This window comes from Pleurodeles waltl, chromosome 4_2 (assembly GCF_031143425.1).
Source record: "Pleurodeles waltl isolate 20211129_DDA chromosome 4_2, aPleWal1.hap1.20221129, whole genome shotgun sequence".
Lineage (NCBI taxonomy): Eukaryota > Metazoa > Chordata > Amphibia > Caudata > Salamandridae > Pleurodeles > Pleurodeles waltl.
In genome coordinates, this window is record NC_090443.1 from 818169164 (window position 1) to 818191682 (window position 22519).

The window sequence follows — 22519 nt, forward strand, 5'->3', positions numbered from 1 at the left end:
AGTATATTTTTGGTCACCAGTAATCACCACAAATACATTCCTTGGTCTTTGAAACACCAATATGGCTTGCATGAGCTATTGTAACTATAGGATCCCTCAAACTCACAGGTGGAATTACATGGTGAACTCTCATCAATACTCTATATTTCAAAAAGAGTTTATCTTTGACATTCTTAAACCCCCCAGCTGCTCTTCACTTGTATTCATAAATGACCATCCACAGCTCATTAAAACCCATCACTCTTTGTAATGCCTGGTCAGTTTCCATCTCTTTCAACCACTCATCCTCTGAAATTATGCCACTCCTTACTCCACAAACCTTTAATTTCTCATTATAAGGTTCATCATCAAAAACATCACCTACATCAACTTAATCCTTTCCACACATTCTTGGTAAACAATCTGCTAATTCTTCATACTAAGTACACAGATCAAATTGAACTCAAATTCCTGGACAGCCACCACCCATTTACGTATTCTATATGACACTGAATCAATACCTTTGCTTGTGAATATGTCCTTCAAGGGTTTGTGATCAGTTTTAACTTCAAATAAACACATGTCCCTGCAAAACTTTCCTTGATTTCTGCACAGCCCGATAGATGGCATAAGTTTCCGTCTCGATAACAGAGTATTTCAACTCTGCACCCTACAAATGCTTGGAAATAAATAAAATTGTTAATTCCTGACTGTAGGAAGGTAGCCTCTTTCTAGCCTTGTTACCCCCACTTTTGGCCTGTTTGTGAGTATATGTCAGGGTGTTCTTACTGTCTCACTGGGATCCTGCTAGTCAGGGCCCAGTGCTCATACGATTGTGCCCTGTATGTGTTCCCTGTGTGGTGCCTAACTGTATCACTGAGGCTCTGCTAATCAGAACCTCAGTGTTTATGCTCTATCTGCTTTTAACATTGTCACTGCAGGCCAGTGACTAATTTTACCAATTCTGATTGGCACACTGGAACACTCTTATAATTCCTTAGTATATGGTACCTAGGTACCCGGGGTATTGGGGTTCCAGCAGATCCCTATGGGCTGCAGCATTTCTTTTGCCACCCATAGGGAGCTCAGACAATTCTTACATAGGACTGCCACTGCAGCCTGTGTGAAATAACGTCCACGTTATTTCACAGCCATTTTACACTGCACTTAAGTAACTTATAAGTCACCCAAATGGCTAACCCTTACTTAGTGAAGGTTAGGTGCAAAGTTACTTAGTGTGTGGACAGCCTGGTAGTAGCCAAGGTGCCCCCACATTGTTCAATGCAAATTCCCCGGACTTTGTGAGTGCGGGGACACCATTACACGCATGCACTACATATAGGTCAACACCTATATGTAGCGTTACAATGGTAACTCCGAACATGGGCATGTAACATGTCTAGGATCATGGAATTGTCCCCCCCAATACGATTCTGGTATTGAGGGGGGACAATTCCATGCATTCCCGGGTCTCCAGCATAGAGCCCGGGTACTGCCAAACAAACTTTCTGTGGTTTTCTCTGCAGCTACCGCTGCTGCCAACCCTCAGACAGGTTTCTGCCCCCCTGGGGCCTGGGCAGCCCAGTCCCAGGAAGGCAGAACAAAGGATTTCCTCTGAGAGAGGGTGTTACACCCTCTCCCTTTGGAAATAGGTGTGAAGGGCCTGGCAGGAGTAGACTCTCCTGGCCTCTGGAAATGCTTTTAAGGGCACAGATGGTGCCCTCCTTGCATAAGCCAGTCTACACCAGTTCAGGGATCCCCCCAGTCCTGCTCTGGCGCGAAACTGGACAAAGGAAAGGGTAGTGACCACTCCCCTGACCAGCACCTCCCAGGGGAGGTGCCCAGAGCTCCTCCAGTGTGTCCCAGACCTCTGCCATCTTGGATGCAGAGGTGTGAGGGCACAATGGACAGCTCTGAGTGGCCAGTGCCAGCAGATGACGTCAGAGACCCCTCCTGATAGGTGCTTACCTTTCTCTGTAGCCAATCCTCCTCTGAGGGCTATTTAGGGTCTCTCCTGTGGGCTTCTCACCAGATAACGAATGCAAGAGCTCACCAGAGTTCCTCTGCACTTCCCTCTTCTTCTGCCAAGGATCGACCTCTGACTGCTCCAGGACACCTGCATGACCGCAACAAAGTAGCAAGAAGACTACCAGCAACATTGTAGCGCCTCATCCTGTCGGCTTTCTCTACTGTTTCCTGGTGGTGCATGCTCTGAGGGCTGTCTGCCTTCACCCTGCACTGGAAGCCAAGAAGAAATCTCCCGTGGGTCGACGGAATCTTTCCCCTGCTAACGCAGGCACCAAACTTTTGCGTCACCGGCCCCATGGGTCCCCTCTCATCCTGACGAGTGTGGTCCCTGGAACACAGGAGCTGGGTCCAAGTGTCTTCGACAGTCCAGTGGCCCTTCTGTCCAAATTTGGCGGAGGTAAGTCCTTGGCTCCCCACGCCAGACAGTAATCCTGTGTACTGCTTGAGCTGCAGCTGCTCGAGCTTCTGTGCACTTTTGCAAGACTTCCTTTGTGCACAGCCTAGCCCAGGTCCCCAGCACTCCATCCTGCATTGCCCAACTCGCTGAGTTGGACTCCGACGTCGTGGGACCCTCTTATGTTGCTCTGAGTCGACCGCTGTCCTCAGATCTTCTAAGTGCCTGTTCAGGTGCTGCCTGCTTCTGCCTGCTTCTGCGTGGGCTCTCTGTGTTGCTGAGCGCCCCCTCTGTCATCTCCTCCAAGGGATGACCTCCTGGTCCTTCCTGGGCCCTAGCAGCACCCAAAATCCTCAACCCCGACTCTTGCAGCTAGCAAGGCTTGTTCGCTGTCTTTCTGCATGGAAACAACTCTGCATCCTCCAGCACGCCGTGGGACATCTTCTGACCAAATGAGAAGTTCCTGGCACCTTCTGTTGTTGCAGAATCTTCGGCTCCTTCCACCCGGAGGTAGCCCTTTTGCACATTCATCTGGGGTTTAGTGAGTTCCTGCCCCCCTGGACACTTGCGTGACTCTTGGACTTGGTCCCCTTCCTTTACAGGTCCTCAGGTCCAGGAATCCGTCTTCAGTGCTTTGCAGCCAGTTGTTTTCCTTGCAGAATTCCCTATCTCGACTTTACTGTCTTTCTGGGGTAGTAGGGTCACTTTACTCCTACTTTTCAGGGTCTTGGGGTGGGGTATCTTGGACACCCTTAGTGTTTTCTTACACTCCCAGCGACCATCTACACACTACACTAGGCCTGCTGTCCATTTGTGGTTCGCATTCCACTTTTGGAGTATATGGTTTGTGTTGCCCCTAGGCCTATTTCTCCCTTTTACATTCTATTGAGTTCTACAGTGTTTGCACTACTTTTTTAACTGTTTTACTTACCTGATTTGGTTTGTGTGTGTATATTTTGTGTATATTAATTACCTCCTAAGGCAGCATACCCTCTGAGATACTTTTGGCATATTGTCACTAAAATAAAGTACCTTTATTTTTAGTAACTCTGGTTATTGTGTTTTCTTATGATTATACTGCTAAGTGATATAAGTGGTATAGGAGCTATGCATGTCTCCTAGTTCAGCCTAAGCTGCTCTGCTATAGCTACCTTCTATCAGCCTAAGCTGCTAGAACACCTCTAATCTACTAATAAGGGATAACTGGACCTGGCACAAGGTGGAAGTACCACAAGGTACCCACTATAAGCCAGGCCAGCCTACTACACTGACCATCAACGATTTGCATAAGGGCAGCCCCAAAGCCTTTTGAGCTGCCATTGGTCTTAAGTATGGTTTTCTGTTCAGGTTAAAAAATAGTCAAACAAGGATAATTTCTCAAATTTGTTTTAAGACACTCAAATTCATATTTGCAAGCTAGATCTCAAGCTCCTTCCTTTTTCTTCAACAAACTCCTCATGTTTATGCTTTCCTCGGGAAAACTGGCAATGAATTTCTGTTAGTAATCAGCCTTTCCCAGAAATTCACCAATTCATCATTGTTAGAGGGACTTGCCATGCCACTGATGACATTCACTAAAACATTTCTAGGTTGAATCCCATTACATGAGATAATGACCCAAAGGGCCTATGGAAGACACATTAAGCGTGCATCTCTCAAGCTTCAAGGTAGGACTACTAGTTTCTAACCTTCGAAGAGCTTCCCACAGATGCTAATCATACTAATGAGAATTATCACAACAAACCAACACATTGTTGTGATAGAGTCTTACCCCTCTGACTTCTTTAAAAAAATATAATTGCCCTTTGGAATACTGATGAAGCTCACACAAAAACACAAATGGAATCCTGACATATTTAAAGAGTGACAAAATATGTTAGTTCTGTGACAATAGATGTATTCTAATTTGATGGTAGGCTGAAGTCAAGTATAGAGATGAGGAATGTTTGGCATCTCCCAACAAGCTTAACATTTCAGTGGTATTTGGCAGGAAGTAGTAGTCCACAATCACACTTTTATTCAATTCCCTGAGATCCACACTGCCTCACTTCTCCATTAGCCTTCTTTGCCATCACATCTGAAGACAACCACTCAGAAAACTCTACTTTTTCAATCACACCATTTTGCTATAGTCGTTCTAATTCAGGAGCCATGTCATCTTTCACCTTCAAGGGAACATTCTTCACCTTACGTACTTTAGGCATTTAATTAGATCCAAATTTAATCATAATCCAACATTGATAGTAAAACCTGAACAGAATTTATCCTTTCTTTTAATCTGACAGACACCGACTCATTTGGATCAAAATATAAATCTCTTGGATGAATTCAACAACTGAATCTTCTTTTATTGAAACATAAATCTTCCCTGCCACAAGCCTGCCACTAAATTTCATGCAACCGTTGAATTAACCCAGCAATTTAATAGGTTCTCCACTGTACCCTTTTGGTTTAATGTTGGGTTTGCATAATTTCACTTTCCCTTTCAATTTAGAATCATTTAAAAACCTTCAGAATTAAAGAAATCTTGTATCCTGCACCAAAAAGCATTTTAACTGGGGCACCATCAATATATAATTCATCAAAAGGCCCACTTTCATCTTTGACTTGTACTTGAAGAATAATCTTACTACAATCTTCTTTGGGAGTATAACAGGGTCACAGTAATGGAGATGCACAAGGATCTTCATATAATGGTTTATTGATTGTTAGAGGGTATTACAGTCTTGTTTCTTTGTTTGTTATGATCTTCGTCTTTGCCTTCCCACGTGGTCTTCACTCTTTCTCTCTCTCTGTATTCTTCTTTACCCAGATGGAGACTCAGGAGGCGCATGGAAAGAAAGAATAGAAGAAGATTGGTATGTAGGTACATAGTACAACTACTGTTTTCCTCTTTCTCTCCTGTTCTGTCTGACTCTCCTCTCTTGTATTTGTATTTCCTTTCCTTGCTGCCTTTCCTTTTGCCTTTTCAGTGGTTTTTCTTCCTTTTCTGAGCTTACTTACTGTCTATCTCGTTGTCTTCTTCTGTTTTGTCTTATGGTTCTCTTTTGTTTCCTCTCGTGCCTTTTTTTTCTTTTTTTAATTCTTATTACTGGCCTAGAGGCCTCTTCCTTCTCTCTCTATTTTCTGTCTTGTATGTACTTGTTCTGACCCACGTAGTCTATTGTGGTCAACCCGTAGTAGCCCTGCATTCCAGGAGTATGAAAATAAAAAATAAAACAAACCCTGCTCACAAACTAAATCACATAAATAAAATATCGAAGGCAAAACTGAAATGTTCCCTTAATAAACTCCCCCTCCCACCGACCCTACTCTTACGACTCCCTTTATTCCCTTTTTGTTGCCGTTGGATCGTACCTGGTTAGGCCACGCTCTTCCTACAGCTTGGCCGGTCTGTGCACTTCGTCGCCTCCTGCTCGTCTCACCGGGCGTCAGGGCAGTCCTCTTGCCGCTGTCTCCTCTGGTGTCCTGGTTTCGGCATCTTCCTGTTTCTCCTCCGTTGCAGTTGGCGCGACGCTGTCAGTGGAGTTGGGAGAATCCGTCTCTCCCCGGTCGCATTCGTGTTCGGCTGGGCGTTCTCCGTCATTGGATGTTGTGAATTTTGCTTCCGGTTCGCCTATTCCCGATCCAGAAGTACCCCCGGGGCATTGCTGGGCCGTATTCCCTATGATCGGCCCGACACAGGGAGTATAATCAATCTCACTTACTTTTTGGTTGCTTGCATTAGAGCTGCAACAGTTGGTAAAATTACCTTTCTTCCTGCATGTTTTACAAATATCTTTCCAGTCTGGACAAATCTTTTAAGTTAGCCATATGATTACAATTACTACATCTAAAACATCTGATGCGACCTTTCTTAGATTCCTAGTGTTCATCTTTTTAAAACCGTCTTGCCTTTACAACTTGAATTTTGTCACCATCACCTAGTCTCTATAGAACGTTCTCCTTTTTAATAGCTTCAACACTTGCCATGGAAATTTCATAGGTTTTGCCAATTGTTAATACATCCTTTAACAAAGGTTTATCTTTCTATCAGAACGGTTCTTTGGCTTTTTCTATGATACTAACATGAACTGATCTCGAAGACGTTCTTCATGAGAAGAAACAAAATTACAAGTGGAATCTAATTTGAGTAAAGGAGTTATTTACTCTTCAACTGATTCTGCAATTCTCTGAGTTTCCCAAAATGATAGCGTTCCAACACAGTCCTGACTTTTGGTAAATAACAAATATCTAAAGTCTTTATACAACTCTCAAATTCATTTAAACCCACGGATGCTTCACCAGAAAGACAAATGCTTGAATACTTCGTGACCATCAGGTTTGAAACAGCACATAAGTAGGCATGTAGAACGGGATTGCAGGGGCAGATAGAACATAATGGATGGGCATGTACATTATGCATGATTGAAACACCTAATAAAGTCTTGCAAAACAAGAGATATTAAATAAACAAAACATAAGTACAAAACACAACAACAAAAACACTGGCATCTGAAAAGGCACCCGATACCAGAAGGTAACGCAGATATTCGATACAATACCTGAAATTCGACATTGTAATGTGTGGGGTGTGGATTATAATTATCAATATTAAAAGTTAAGAGTATTCTACAAATGTGAAGAAATTAGCTCCCCAATCCAAAGTGGATGCCTCAAAACCAAATGCAATAAGGCTGTACACCAACAATCACTGGTGAGGGCCAATTCAAGATGGATGGCGAGGGAGTGTAGAAATTACAAACGAAACAGTTTGATGTAAAAAGGACGCAGTATTATAAGTTACAAACTTGAAGTTACAAAATGTAGAAGTCAAGCCAATGAAAGATGGCTGCTTGAAATAAACGTCACTGATGTTGATGTACTGCACTGTGAAGTGACGCTGATGTCGTGCTGCAGATGAGAAAGGTGCGTTTGAGGGAAGACGCATTTAAGGAACACAAGCACAGAACTGACCCTGCTAAACTGTGATTGTAAGCTCATGGATGTGTGTGCATGCTTGTGCTATTCTTTAAGGATTTTGACAAATAAAATTTAATAAAATATGAAATACTGATCTTGACACTGAACCTTTGAAAGAGTGCAACTAACGGCCTGTAAACATCCACTGGCTCACAACACCTGACTGAGGTGTTATTTAAATAATTACCAGAAAGTTCCTCCTGTTTCTCTCTTGCAAGCAGAGACATACAGAGTTGCAGGGGCAGAGTCTCTTAGATAAAGTACAAGGCAATCAAGACTCCAAGCGTGGAATTCAACACAGTCCTTGGAAAGAAGGGGCGTTGAGGTCTTAAGCCCTTGATGGATTCTTTATGGGATTCAGTGTTGTAAGGGATAGAAGCACAGATACGAAGTAGTTTGAAAAGGTTTTAATCAAATACTCCAGTACAATGACCTCATCCAGCCTATATCTACTGCAGCTCCTCCAATTCCTTCCCCTACTCAAATCATAACACACTCTAAGAACCCTCAAGGCAGAAGATTCCCTGCAAGCTAGGATACCAAAGTTAACTAACTTACTATTATTATCCTGTGAGGTCCCTGCAGGTATGAAATGTTTGTCACTTGCGTTCTGGGTGCAGACAAGTTGTTTAAATAATGTTTGTTAACCAAAATTGACTTCCTGCTCTCTGGTAAAGCGCTGTGTTTCTGGACAAAGTCTGCAATCAAGTTTTGAGTTTTATTAAAATAAGGTTTAAACCAGACATGACATAAACTACAATGATGTAAATATCTTCAGTGTGATGTTCCTCTGCCTGTGTCTTGCATTTTTATGTGAAGAGAGGACGGAGTTTATTTCCACCAGTCTTTATTGACTTTTGACAGACCTTCATTAAAATGAACACCACAGATGCAAACTGTCACGTCATTTAACGACATTCTCCTCATGCGGTATACCTACGCTACCTCCCTGTAATGTCGTGCGCCGTGACCCAACAGTTGTGGATCACGGAAGACATCATGTGGCGCTCCTGCCAGGGGTGTGGGAGGAACCCCCCTGCGGCGCCGATGAAGGTGCGCCAGACCTCGGGTCAGCGCACTTAATTAATAAAAAGCGTGACCCGATGGGGCAGGGGAGTCACTGCCGCCCGCCGGTGCACGAGTATCACACAAGCAAGTATGTGTGGCCTCCATTCTTTTCCAGCGTGCTTTATTGCCGCGATCACAACGCTGCGCGTCCTATACCTTTGCTGCCTCACAATAAAACTATGCACCACAGTATTGCTCGTGCAATACTACAAATTGGCGACGAGGGCAGGACGACCTGCCGCTACTCCAATCGTTGGACCACGTGGGCAGCAACACGTGGCACTGCTCACTACAGGCCAAAGCAGAAACAGGAGGAGACAGGGAAGCACAGAGGTGAGCCACCGACCGCAGCAAAGAGAGAAGTGGGAAAATAGCAATAAAGGCCAAGCCTGACACACCACACACCTGCACCAACACATCAGTGCACAAAGGCAGCAAGCACGGCAAGAATTGCACGTCATGACAAATATTCCTCCCATAGAGCCATTCATCATTGAAGGGGCACCGTCAGCTCAGGCCTCCAGATGGAGAGACTGGGTAGAGAGAGTTACCCTGTACTTTGATGCCATGAAGACTGAAGAGGAGCGAAAGAGAGCCATGCTACTGTATTTGGGAGGGACAGAGCTGCATAGGATATCCAAGACACTCCCGGAAGCAGACCCAAAGACACATGCAACACTAATAACTTCGCTCAATGCGTACTTCGCGCCCATGGTGAACCAAGACTACGAGCGGTTCATTTTTCGACAGGCAAGACAACAAGAGAGCGAGTCCCTCGATGTATTCCACACAGGCTCAAAGAACTTGCAAGCATGTGTGACTTCATGGATGAAGGTGAGGAGATAAGAGGCCAGATCATTCAAGGGTGTGCCTCAACCAAGCTAAGGGAACGCATCCTAGAAGAACCGGGAAAACCCCTTGCTGACATCCTAACGATGGGGAGGAACAAAGAGCTATCAAAGGCCCGAGCCTCCCACATGGAAGCCGTCCTCAACAAACCCATCAAGACGGAAACCATAAATGCCATTGTATCAAACAAGCCCAAGAAAACACCCACGAAGACAGAAACAACACAGAAGTCATGTGGATACTGCAGGGGTCCCGTTCACTGCATGGCGAACTGCCCGGACAAAGGAAAAAAGTGCGCAGCCTGAGGCAAATTCAATCACTTTGCCAAAGTCTGCCGGTTGAAGGAAAAAGGACCCACCCCAACATGAGTCTACACGGTAGTGGACCAACAAAGGGACATGGACGATGAAGAACTTGAGCACATGGTTCATACCATCTTTATCGTGGGCAGAAAGATAGGTGAGCACCCACGTCTCACACAATGCCATATGCAAGTGGGCACCCAGAAAGTATTAGCGACAGTAGACCCAGGAGCCTCTATTAACCTGCTGTCCAAAGAGATATATGACAGTTTACGCCCTACTTCTCAGCTGCACAAGACGGCGGTGAAAGTCTTTGCATATGGACAGAGCCAACCCCTACACATCCATGGGAAGTTCCGTGCTCCCATCATGCACGAGTCGGAGGTGTGCAATTCAACCATCTACGTCACTGGAGAAGGACATGGGGTGCTATTATGGTGCCATACAGCGAAAGCCCTCAAAATTGTCACTTTTGCCCTAGGGGTGCACCATAAAACAATCATGCACATTCTGGATGAATTCCCTGACGTATTTGAAGGGATCAGATATCTGAGAGACAAGGAAGTGACCCTTCACATTGACCAGTGAGACCAGTGGCCCTGAGGCACAGAAGAATCGCATTCCATCTGAGACCCCAAGTTGAAAAGGAATTAGCCAAACTAGAGAAGGAAGGAATCATAGAGAGAGTGGAAGGACCCACCCCGTGGGTATCGCCCATCGTCGTGGCAAGGAAACCGAAGCAGCCTGGTGAGGTCCGCATATGTGTGCACATGAGATTACCCAACGTAGCCATCAAACGAGAGAGGCATCTGACTCCCACCATTGATGACCTCCTATCAGAGCTGAATGGTGCTTGTTGGTTTTCGAAAGTAGACCTCCGCTTTGGATACCATCAGATCACACTTGGCGAGGAATCACTGTACATTATAATGTTCTCGACACACCAAGGGCTACGAAGATACCACAGACTGAACTTTGGCTTCTCCAGTGAGGCCAAAGTTTTTCAGAACACAATTCGCGAAATCCTTGGGGGACTACCAGGAGCCATCCACGTCAGTGATGACATGTTAATATATGCCAAGTCCATCCCAGAACACAACAGTTGACTTCGAGGAGTAGTCCAGCGACTGCAGGAGTCAGGACTCACTCTATACCGGGACAAGTGTGAGCTTTTAACGCAACGGATCAGCTTCTTTGGATACACTTTTTCAGCTGATGGGATAGCCCCAGACCCGGAAAAGGTCAGAGCCATCAAAGAAGCCGCTGCACCTACCACCGTGTCAGATATCTGCAGTTTTCTAGGGATGGTAAATTACTGCAGGCGGTTCATCTCCGACCTGACAACGCTAACACAACCCCTGTGAGATCTGACCAGGGCCGCTACTCCGTGGCAGTGGGGTCCTACAGAACAGCAAGCATTTGGGGCCATTAAAACAGCCCTTTCAGCAGACACCACTCTGCTGTACTACGATCCTCAGAAAGAAACCACACTCGCAGTGGATGCAGGACCGAAAAGTTGGGGTGCAGTCTTGACGCAATGGCCAGTCGATGGAGAATGGGCCCCCGTGGCATTCGCGAGCAGGTCGCTCACGAGTACAGAACAGCAGTATTCTCAAATTGAGAAAGAAGCCATAGCTGTACACTGGGGATGCCGGCACTTCAACCTCTATGTTTATGGCCAGCCCTTCGTAGTCACTACTGATCACAAGCCACTGATACCGCTCTTTCAGGGGACTGCAGCAAAACCACTCCCTCGGATAGAGAAGTGGCTGCTTCTGTTACAGGAATATGACTGTCAAGTTGAATATCGACCCGGGTCAAGTAACCCAGCAGACTATCTCTCTCACCATCCCAGAGAAGCCACTCCCGCGGAAGATGAAGCCCAAGAGACTGAAGAATACGTCCGCTATGTTGTGGACTGTTCTCGTCCTATTCCACTGTCTCTTGAACAGATACAACAGGCCACAGCCCAAAATGCGTGCCTGCAGCACGTCTTGAAAACCTTACGGACCAACGGGTGGCACAAGTTCAAGGAAAGCTGGGCACAAAAAAACTCTGCAAGCCCGGCGCATGCTAGAAAGCCTTTATCATGTTCGACAGGAGCTGGTGGCTGACTCCGGCAGATGCTTAATGAGAGGCCCTCGACTAGTCATCCCAGCCAGCCTACACTCTCATGTGGTACAGTTAGCCCATGCCGGCCACCAGGGCATGGTGAAAACAAAAAATAGACTGAGAGCAAAGGTGTGGTTCCCTTTACTGGACGAGTAAGTGGAGAACCTTGTTTGAACGTGCCCATGGTGCCAGGTCACCAGAACCCCCTCTCCTCCAGAGCCAGTGATTATTGAAGAAGGACCGCAACAACCCTGGGTGTGTACTAGCCTTGATTTTGGCAGCCTTCCTGACTGAAGGCATACCATGGTAGTCATTGATGACTATTCCAGGTATCCTGAGGTGGAAATACTTCTGTTGCTTTCTGCTCAGGAAGTGTTACCCAAGTTGGAGAAGATAATGGCCACCCATGGGCTACTCAAAGAATTGAGAACTGATTATGGACCTCCTTTCCAGAGCCACGAAGTGGCCGAATATTTGAAGTTGTGGAAGATCCACCACCGCCACATCACACCCCGCTGGCCAGAGGCAAACGAAGAAGTCGAGAGATTTATGCGTCCCCTGAATAAGGTGATCAGGATTGCTAATGCCAGTCTACAGCCGTATGAGTTGGACATATATACCTTCCAACAGGAATATAGACAAACACCTCATTGCATTACAGGTCAGGCCCCTGGAAATATGTTGATGGGTTGAGTGGTCCATGACTCCATTCTACATCACCCAGACTGAACTCCCCCCCCCCCCCCACTGGACCCTAGGAGATCTTTCTGTTAATGTCTGAAGTCAAATCGCAGAGTCACCCACCGCCGCAAAAGCTAGGTCAGCGAGACTTTAAGTAGGAGATGCGGTGCTCCGCAAGTGTTGTAATCCAGGCAGCAAATTCCAGCTCCCTTTTGAACAAGCTCCATGGACCATTGTTCGTATCACAGGTACCAAAGTGACAGTGAGGCGGGGTTTGGACGAGGTGTCCCGGAACATCTCACATGTTAAGAGATTCCACGGTACGGTGCCACCCCCAGAGGAAGAAGAAGGTGCTGAACATAACTGTGACCCCCTCGGAAGTCACGTCTCCGGAAGGTCCCTCCGAAAGGACCAGGCAAGGACAACGAGCCATCCCAGAGAACTCCTGCTCTAGCTGAAGCAACGTCAGCTCCTGAGGTAATTCACCATCCTGTTTCCGTAGGGCGGAGTAAGAAGGCCCGCTACAATCTGAGAGCCAATCCTGCACCATCGTCTCTGCTCCAACGCCATGTAATGTATGACTGACTTTCCAAAAAAAAATAAAAAATTGCCGTTTAAACTGTGCTTCATAACAAAGGTTTATTGTTATAAGGTTTTCATTCTTTTGTTAATTTTGAGGAGGAATGTAATGTTGTGCGCCATGACGCAACAGTTGTGCGTCACTGAAGACATCATGTGGAGCTCCCATCAGGGGTGTGGGAGGAACACCCCTGCGGTGCTGACGAAGGTGCGCCAGACCACGGGTCAGCGCACGTAATTAATAACAAGCATTTACAATGCGACGGGTCTCGCGTTTGCTCATGTTAGAGCTGATCGCGTTGTAAACTCTTAACCCGACTTTTCACCTATCGGGCAAAAGTGCATTTATGTACATAACCCGAAAAAGTGAAATCAAGTATGTAAAGCGCTCGACTTCTGCCAAGCGAGATCGCACTCTAAATTAGAGAAAAAAAAGTCCACGAGCCCGATGGAAAACAGCGAGCCTCGCATGTTTTCTGTACTTGGTCGCTGCGCTCGAGGAGGGCTTGCCACCGGAAAAGGCATGACATATGGGTGCTTTCGACTAATGAAAGCAAGCAGATTTTAATAGGCAAGCCCACGAACCAATGAAAAACACGGGCGTGACGTCGACAGGGCTCCGAACCCTTTTCTAAATACAAGAGTCTTCCTGCGATACGCATGCGCGAGCGCATGCAACGCAGGCTCGACCCTAAAAAGCGCGACCCAATGGGGCAGGGGGGTCATTGCGGCCCGCCAGAGCGCAAGTATCACATAAGCAACTACATGTGGCCTCCATTCTTTTCCAGCTGTGGCCTCCATTCTTTTCCACCGTGATTTATCACTGCGATCACAACGCTGAGACGCTATACTTTTGCTGCCTCACAATAAAACAGTGCACCACAGTATTGCTCGTGCAACACTACAACACCATTCCCTTTTTTACAGTCAGACTTAGAAGTGAGAACGATATCATCTATGTATACGTGTGTAGCGACCCAAAGAAACGTATCTCAAAGTGTACATAAAACGGTAAGAATCAATTTGCTGTCGTATTTGGTGTAATGCTCTTTCCATCTGCTCCATAATTTTTCTATGCTTTGGAGGTATTTGTTCCATATTTGAACATTTGCTTGTGAGCACAGTTGTAATATGCGGTCCGCTTGAGATAGGGCAGCTTTGTTACAGCAATTCACCTTGTCAATTACTGTGGTGGGTCAGCTTCTCAAAAATAATGCAAATGCCCTCACAGAACAATGGCTGTCCTTCACCGGCTCCGATAATCACTGTTGAGCAATGCTTGCATTCCCGGAACATTTGTTCATTTCCCAGCACTGCCTGCGTCCTCTCCTGACTCCTCGTGTTGGGGTTTGTTGCGGCTGCTATCACCGTCGTTCCTCCATTGTGAGGTTTCGATCTCAGGTGCCTGAAGAAACTCGCCACCCTCCCACGGGGGTCTGCTAGGACACTGCCCACAGAGCACCGATAAACGTAAGAATCTGCAGACGAACACTTCTGGGGCGGCATGGTTGTCTCTTCCGGGGCAGCACCTGGAGGAGGACCCTTCCGGGATAGGCGAACCTTCTTCTTTGGGGCAGTCATCCTTTCTAGCCAATCACAGGATTTATCACAAAGTATAGACCCGCCCAGTATCGTTGCGTGCCTGTCAATCACTGTAAACTCGCTTTTCCTTCAACCCACTTCTTGAACTTGGGGAGTAAAAGCTAAGTACAAACAATCGGATTTTACGCTCTTCTGGGGGATGCGCAAGGTAAGATCTGTACCTTTCGTCTCTGTTCTGGACAGGCTGTCTTGTATTCTTTGCTGAATGGTAAACATTGACGGGAATGCGTATTTCTGAATAACATACGTATTTGGAAAATGTCCGATATGAGGGCTGTGGACTTGAACTGTCTTGTGTTTTGGTTTCTGTGTGGCTGTTCTGTAATGTACAGCATTGTCCTTAGTGGAATGTAGCGAACCTGATGGCCATGTTTCCGGTACGACGTGGTTCTCACAGAGTACATCACACGGTGATTTGCGATGTTTGTGTTTTATTTTCTCCGAGGGGTATATTATCTGAGGGGTGTATTATCTTTGGGTCTTTTTGTGGAGTCGGTCGGATTGAAGGCCAGGAACATTTTCGGAAGTTGTGCGACAGTGAGCCCCATCCACACAAGTAAAAAAACTGTGACATGTTCTTTTTTTATTTTAGCATTTAAAAGGAAGTCCTCAGTTCCAGCCTTCACGCTGTGCTTAGTCATGGAGAATATAAAATTTGGTGAACAAATTTGTCAACATTGAATGCGTGTTTTCCCTTTTACGCTCTTAAAAATCAGTTTTGTTTGTTTGTTTGCATTAATGTGTTGTGAAATCGCCACAGGAGCGACGCATTTTAGTGAACTGTCATTGTGTCCCGCAAAGACATACATTCAGTGTTTGGCAGTACATACCTTAGTCCTTTCAATAAGAGTACACTGAATCCGTAAGAGCACAGTGAATGTTCGTTATTGAAAAGCAACAGCAGTTCAATCATTGAATTTGAGTGTAGTCACCATGTCATCTTATAAACGTCCACAATGACGGTCAGTATCTCCTGCCTAGGTATGTGTGTAGATAGTATGACACTTTCTGATTAGCTTGCGTGTGTCCATATGCATAACTTCCATAAAACTATATGTTTACATGCCGCAGTACCACACTACGTTATTTTAAACTCCCATGGATACCTGTAATTATCCCACACGTTTAGAGCTACGAAGCACAATTTTTCATAATCACACCCATATTCAGACACCATGCGCAATTCTTGGAAACGCACCTTGTGTATTATAAACCTATGCGGTGCAAACTAACGACGCATGATTATAACACCTTGGACTTCACAGTCACCGATGGATTGGAACGTTATTCAAATGTGTACGGCCTGGTATTGTTCTAAAATATAAAATCAATTTCTTTGTAACCATTCATATATTCTTGTTCACTGCATAGCTTAGTTTTATTAGTCGGAGTTTGTGTAGCGTTCCCAAAGACTGTTGCAGTAACCTAACATCTCGCTAAAGTTCTTGCAGTGCTGTGCTTCAGTCTCTTAATTTTTTCGCATCCGTTGTCTATAGGAAAGGGAAACGGATATGTACGGCTTCTGCCCCTATATAATGACGGCAGAGGACCGCTTCTCCATCTGTGGACACTATCATCTGTAGACACTGGCCCACCTGCAGAGTCTGACCCACCTTTCTTGCCGGAAGGGACTTGAGACCGAGCTTGCTTAACAGGACGAGAAACAATATCTTGCTTGTCATCAAAGCACATACAACCACCGTTTCAACTTAAACCGGCTGATGGGAAGACGCACTTTTTTGGGTAAACGTTCGTCAACACACGTGTTTTATAACATGCATACCTTTACAACGAAGGAGAAGATCGTAGGAGAAAGTTCTCGGGGAGCCTCTGATTAGCTCTTTCTTTAAGCAGATCTTTTGCCAAGATGGCTGAAAGTTTAATGTCAATGTTCTTTTTAGATTCCATGCTCATTTGGAATGTCATGTCTTCTTGGGCGAGGCTTTCCTGATATCAATTAGCATCGATGGGCCGTGTTTCGTCTTCCTTTTTTTATTATGATTGTCTGCCCTCCTTTTTAATTGTTTAACAACCAACAAGGCATGTTGTTATTGATAGGCATTCGGGAGTATGTCCAGCTTTGTTAATCTAGTGTTTTGTAACTTATACTTACACAGTACTGCAGAATGTTTTTAGGTGCCTGTGACTGTGAGCTAGACCCTTTGAGTGACTCTTCTGTTCAGTGAGTGCCAGAGCAAACGTATACATATCTTTTAGCAGAAGAAAGCTTGTATGCATCTTTTAGGTGCTCTAAGCACTCTCCATCAGCCACAGTATAACCCCCTTCTGTTCATTCTGCTTCCTTAAATGGTGATGTGACCCCGCTTTTGTTCATTCTGCTTCCTCAAATTGTTATGTGATTTTTGAATCTCCTGGCCGCTCAAACTATGAAAAATTGCCTGCTAGACGGTCAATGGTGTAGGCACAACAACAGAGTGGACTTCAGTATTTATACAATCATCATGCAATGCACCCTTAGTCCTTGTGACTGAGGTAAATCTTTTCACTTGCATGTTAAATATCTGTGGGGTTCAAGTGACGGAGCTTCTCCGCATTGGGATTGTATTATCCATTATATTTTTTAAAAAAAGTCTTATTGAACAGTGATAGCACAGCACATGAACAACCCAGTACTGTAACATGATATAAATGACAGTCTGTCTGTACTGGAGGAACAAATTAAACATGTCCCCAATATCCCCCTTCCCACCGCTGCTGCTCCATGTCTGCACTTTGTTCGTCTTGAATGCCTGTGTGCCTTGAGATTAAGAGTTCAGTGTGTGAGGGAGGCAATTCTGGTTCCTGGTATTGCAGCCATCATCAATAGTGCAGTTACCAAGCAACATTTAGTCTACAGTCATGCCCACCCAGTGATGTAAGTTTTCTTATGATGTTCATGTGTTCCACCCTGCCAGCATACCATTTTCAATCATCCTGACCCATCTGATTCATTCGCCTCGCCTTTTAGGTCCAGCAACATCTCTGCCCATGCCATCAGGTCGTCCCCAAGTTTTTTTTGTCTCTCTGCACGTGTTTCGTCCTCACTTCATCCGCTACAGCACACTCCAACATGTCCCAGATCCAGTCATCACACAGTGGGGGTACAGGTTTCAGCCACTTAATAGCTGTTTGGCATTTGGCCAGTAGAAGCCCCAGGACTATGAATTTTCAGCTACATTTCTTTCCCTTGGGATTGGGGTGCAACCCAAGCAGTAAGACTCTTGGTGTAAGGGGACCTTTCCAATCTGTAGCTCTGTCTAGATACGCGACCACCTTTTGCCAGTAGGGTTTTAGTGTCAATCAGTGCCATATAATGTGGGTGAATTGCACTGCCGTGACACCACAACAAGGAAAACCCTCTGACCTTGTGGGATATATTCGGCTCTGTGTTATGGGGCCACGTATGTTATTTGTGTGATATTGTGCTTGATAAGCTCGAACAGGCATTAGCGCTCCCTGTTTTGTCCCGTCCTATACATAGTCCCAATCACTGGCAAACAGGGTTTCCGCCAGTTGTGCCTTAGGTATGACCTTAGGAAGGTAATCTCTTAGTGTTCTGTATATGTGTGTTATCAGCCTACAGCCCCCGCCATGTCCAGAATTGTAGTGAGTCTGCACAACACTGTTGCCTCTTCCGTGAAGCGTAGGCAGAGTGCCCTTACTGTTGCAGACAATTTAGCATACTGTAAATATTGAGATAGGCCTAACACGAAGGAGTCAGTAGCATCATCCAGCCTTATAAACTGACCCCTCCATATATAGGTCCCCTAGAATATCGCATCCCCCATCCCTCCACCTTTTGACAGACATTGTCTGTGCTATTTTGGAAAATGGTTGTAAATCCCAGATTGATCCCTTGTGTATAACTGTACCTGCCCACGCCCGCACACCTTTTGTACTATGTATGGAACGGCTGGCTGCACGCGTGCATTGCCCAGAAGCAGGGCAAGCAATGTCAAGCTGCCACAAGAACCTCTTAATTGTGTCTTCTCCTAGTTGTCCTCTGCATCTAGCCAATGAACTGCATGCTACAGCTGTGATGCTAAATAGTATAATTCCGTATTAGGGAGCTCGATTCCCCCATGCTTCCACATCTGCTTATGCATAGAAAGGCCTCCATGTTCCCTTTTATTGGCCCAGAATAGATCCTGGATCAACTTGTCCAGTTGCATAAAGTATTGTAACATGATCTCATATAGTATTCTGGAGGCCATAAAGGCACCTAGGGAGCACCATCATCTTAACTATTGCTTCCCTACCCATTAAAGAGGGGGGGAGCTCTTTCCTGAATCATACAAATGCCTGTAGTCCCTCCAATACTCCGCCTATGTTAAGTTCATGAAACCTACTTTTGGTATGCACTTGTTTTATTCCCAGATACCGGAGGCCCTTGACTCCCCATGAAAGCCCCACATCGGGGAGGTAGTTTGGATAAGACCCGATCAGTGCTCCCATTGGAAACAGGTGAGACTTGCTAGTGTTGACCCGAAGTACAAACCCTTCTGTGAAGTATGGAAGGGCGTTCAGGCAGATAGGAATTGAGTATTCTAGACAGCACACATATGTTAAGGCATCGTCTGCATAGATAGATACCACATGTGTAGTCTCCCCCACCTGGATCCCCCATAGCTTCAGCACCCTGCGCTGTAGCACTGCTAATGGTTCCATGGCTATGGCAATTAACCGGGGCGATAATGGACACCCATGTCGAGTTCCCCTAGATAACTGAACCGGGTCGGATTCTAAGGTGCGCATGCATACTCGAGCAGCAGTATCTGTGTACAGCAATCAGACCCATGCAATATACTGTGGAGCTAAGCCCACCTTCTCCAGCACCAGCTACAAGTACTCCCATTCTACGGAGTCAAAAACTTGCTTGATGTTAAGGAGCTCAAAGGCTTAGGAGTTCTCTCTTAGGTGTGGTGCATGGTTGATGTGGGACAGACGCCGGAAGTTATGCACGATGTTGTGGCATGGAATAAAACCACATTGATCCATATGTATGTTTGTGGGTAGGTGGGAGAGTAGTTGGATGGCTAGAAACCCACTAAGTATCTTTAGGTCTTCATTTAAAATAGACAGTGGTCTGTGAGCAGAAGGATTCACCGGTTCCTTTCCCGGTTTCAGGACAATGACAGTTAGGGCTTCCCTCATTGAACAGGGTAAATAATCGCATTGTTTCGCTTCCTGATATACTTCTTGTAGTCTATCAGCTAGTTTATCTGCATATTTGTTGTAGAACTTGGCAGGGAGACAGTCGCTGCCTGGAGTTTTAGCAGTTTTTAATAATTGAATGCTAGTCAGGATCTCCTCCATGGGTATAGGCTCGCCCAACGATGCCCGCACCACCTCCCCCAGTTTGGGCATTTCTACCTCAGTCAAGAAGCATGCCCTTGGCATACGTAGTATAGAGGCAACTAAGATGTGCTCGTTACGCCTCGTTGATTGCTATCTGTGTCTGGACTCAATTCTCCTTTCATCTTTCAGAACTACGACAGGTTCGCAGGACGACTGCTGTCTGAGTAACGGGCTAGCATTGCTCTAGTGGTGTCTCCCTCAGCACGAAGCCTTTGGCGGTATGCAGTATAGACATGTTTTCCCAGTCTATGCCAGGAGTCCAGGAGGTCCCTACGGGCCTGTTGCCAGTTTCCGTTTTTGTGGATGTGTGGGCAGTATTATTTCCAGGAAGCACAGATTTGCTTCCTGGTGATTCAAGTGGCTGTGAAGTTGCCATCTTACACTATAGGTAGTTTTCAAGCAAACCCCACTCGGGATCACCTTCATTGCTTCCCAATCGCAGGTCCTAGTACTCAATGTCCCCCAGTTTTCATCAAAGTAATGTAGTAATTCGTCTCAGAGTGTTGCCTGAAGGGAGGATGGGCGAAGTTTCCATTGGTGCTTCCACAGGTAAGTCACCGCAGTGGGATCGCCGGGCATTTATGTCCCCTGCCTCGGGTCATCAACAGTGGGGAATGATCAGATATGTATTGAGTAAGGTAAGAAACATCCAGCAGTCGCTGTGTCAGCGTGGCGGAGACAAAATAGTAATCCATTCATCCATGCATATTAGTAGCAGGTGTGTGGCAAGAATATACTTGCGCGGCTGGATGTCAGCTTCTCCAAGGGTCTATTAATGCCAATTCCCTAAGGAAGTCTGTCAGTTGCCTTGTCATTCATGGTTTCGTGTGTGTCCCTGTAGGCTCCCAATCTTGTGTCCCATCTTTAGCAGAATTACAGTCCCCACAAGGAAAAATTCCACCGTTAAGTAGGCTTTAACTAATTCCCCATAGAAGGTCTGAATCCTCATTTGGGGAAATATATATTAGTGAGGCAGTCCTCTTTCCCATCTAAACTTGCAAATAAAATCACCTACCTACCCTCCGGATCTATGACATGTCCTCTTTGACAAAACGAAAATCCGGGGGCCACCCAAATCAGTAGCCCTCTACCAAAACCTGAGTAGGATGTTGAATATATATGTTCTCTCCAACATCTCTGTATGTTGGGGATACAATTTCCCCATGTGTGCGTTTAGTGTATGAGGGCGCTCAATATGTGGTAGCGTTTTAAAAAGGCAAATACATGGCTGCGCTTTTCTAATTGGGCAAGGCCTCTGACATTCCATATCAGTAGTTTAAACTTGTCAGCCATTTTGGGTCATCTTCAGTGTGTACACCTCCAGTCCGTGCTCCTCCATTACCCGTTTTCCTCAGCCCACACACAGGGTTCACCCAGTACAAACATAACTCCCACATTTGCATGGAGCAGCAGCCTACATCCCCCGTCAACCACAAAACAAAGCAAATCTCCAACTCTTCCCTCCCCTTAGACAGTGAACCCACCTTGCTCCAGCACACACATGGCTGGGCAGAAGCCAGCATAACCCGTCCCATTATCGTTTCTGGAAACTATCCCCGATTACAAGCAATCAAAAACCTTTCAAGTTTAGAAACATACTATACTGCGCTAGGAGTCAGAGCAGTGAAGGACTATGAGGCCGAAGTGCTCAAGCAGTCCACCTCGTATGTTCTCCTATAGTCCTGTTGTCCCCTCCAGCCCACCATAATAGTTCTGCATGTGTGACCTCATCAGGTAGTGTAACTTAACAGCAATGCACTATAATGTGACTCTGGAACGCAGATAATTATCTAAGCTGAGGTACAATATGAGGAATGTTTCCGCCATGATAGTAGGCACGAATATCAGTGCCCATTCAGCGTATGCACCTGGCTTGCTAGTGTACCAGAGTGCACCCTGTGCCACAGTAGCAAGACTCAATCAGGGCGTCCTTCCATTAGTGATGTTTGTGCCAGAGCCAGGATTGCGCCTACATTCGGTGAACATATCTCTGTTGTCTAATCCTGTGCTCGTGGCCATGAGGGTGCAATCCAGCCTCTCAATTATGCGTCTGGTCGTGTTAGAGTAGTGTGGGTCGTTTTAATTTTTTTTTAATGCCTATTGAAAAGTCTTAGTTTATGCGGGGACTTTGTCATGCCAGTCGCTGTTCCATGGCACCTGGCGCCAGCTAGGGAGTCCACCCAGTTACTTGCCTCATACGCATTAAGGATGAAGAACGTCTGACCTTCATACACCACTCTGAGCTTCGCCCGGAAGACAAGTCTGTATCTCAGATAAAGATCTCTTTGGCGCTGCTTTACTTCTGTGAAAGTTTTACCCTAATTCTGAACCTTTTGAGTTTAGCCAGGAAAGATTTACCTCACATTGTAAGTGTCTTTTGAGTCTCACATGGTATTGCGTCCTTTGTAGCTGAATAACTGGGCAAAAACCGCATGAGGTGGTGCCCCAGGGTGAGGCAGGTGGGCCAGGACTCTGTGAGCCCTCTCCACGCTGGTTAATATTCTCAGGAAGGTACTGCCAACACTAACCGGATGTCCAGAAATCATTTTATTGATGTGCCTTCCACAGGTTTCGGAAATCCCACTAATCGTTAGTTGTTTGTGTG

At 45.8% G+C, this 22519-nt stretch overlaps 1 protein-coding gene across 1 annotated transcript in view; it reads left to right on the top strand.

Annotated features, from left to right (window-relative positions):
• Positions 1-14578: 14578 nt before the first annotated feature.
• JAK1 (Janus kinase 1) overlaps positions 14579-22519 on the top strand; it is a 481031-nt gene continuing 473090 nt past the window's right edge. Inside the window, exon 1 of the mRNA XM_069232503.1 lies at positions 14579-14704. The gene's annotated coding sequence lies outside the window, so the exon portion shown is untranslated. The remainder of the gene's footprint in view (positions 14705-22519) is intronic.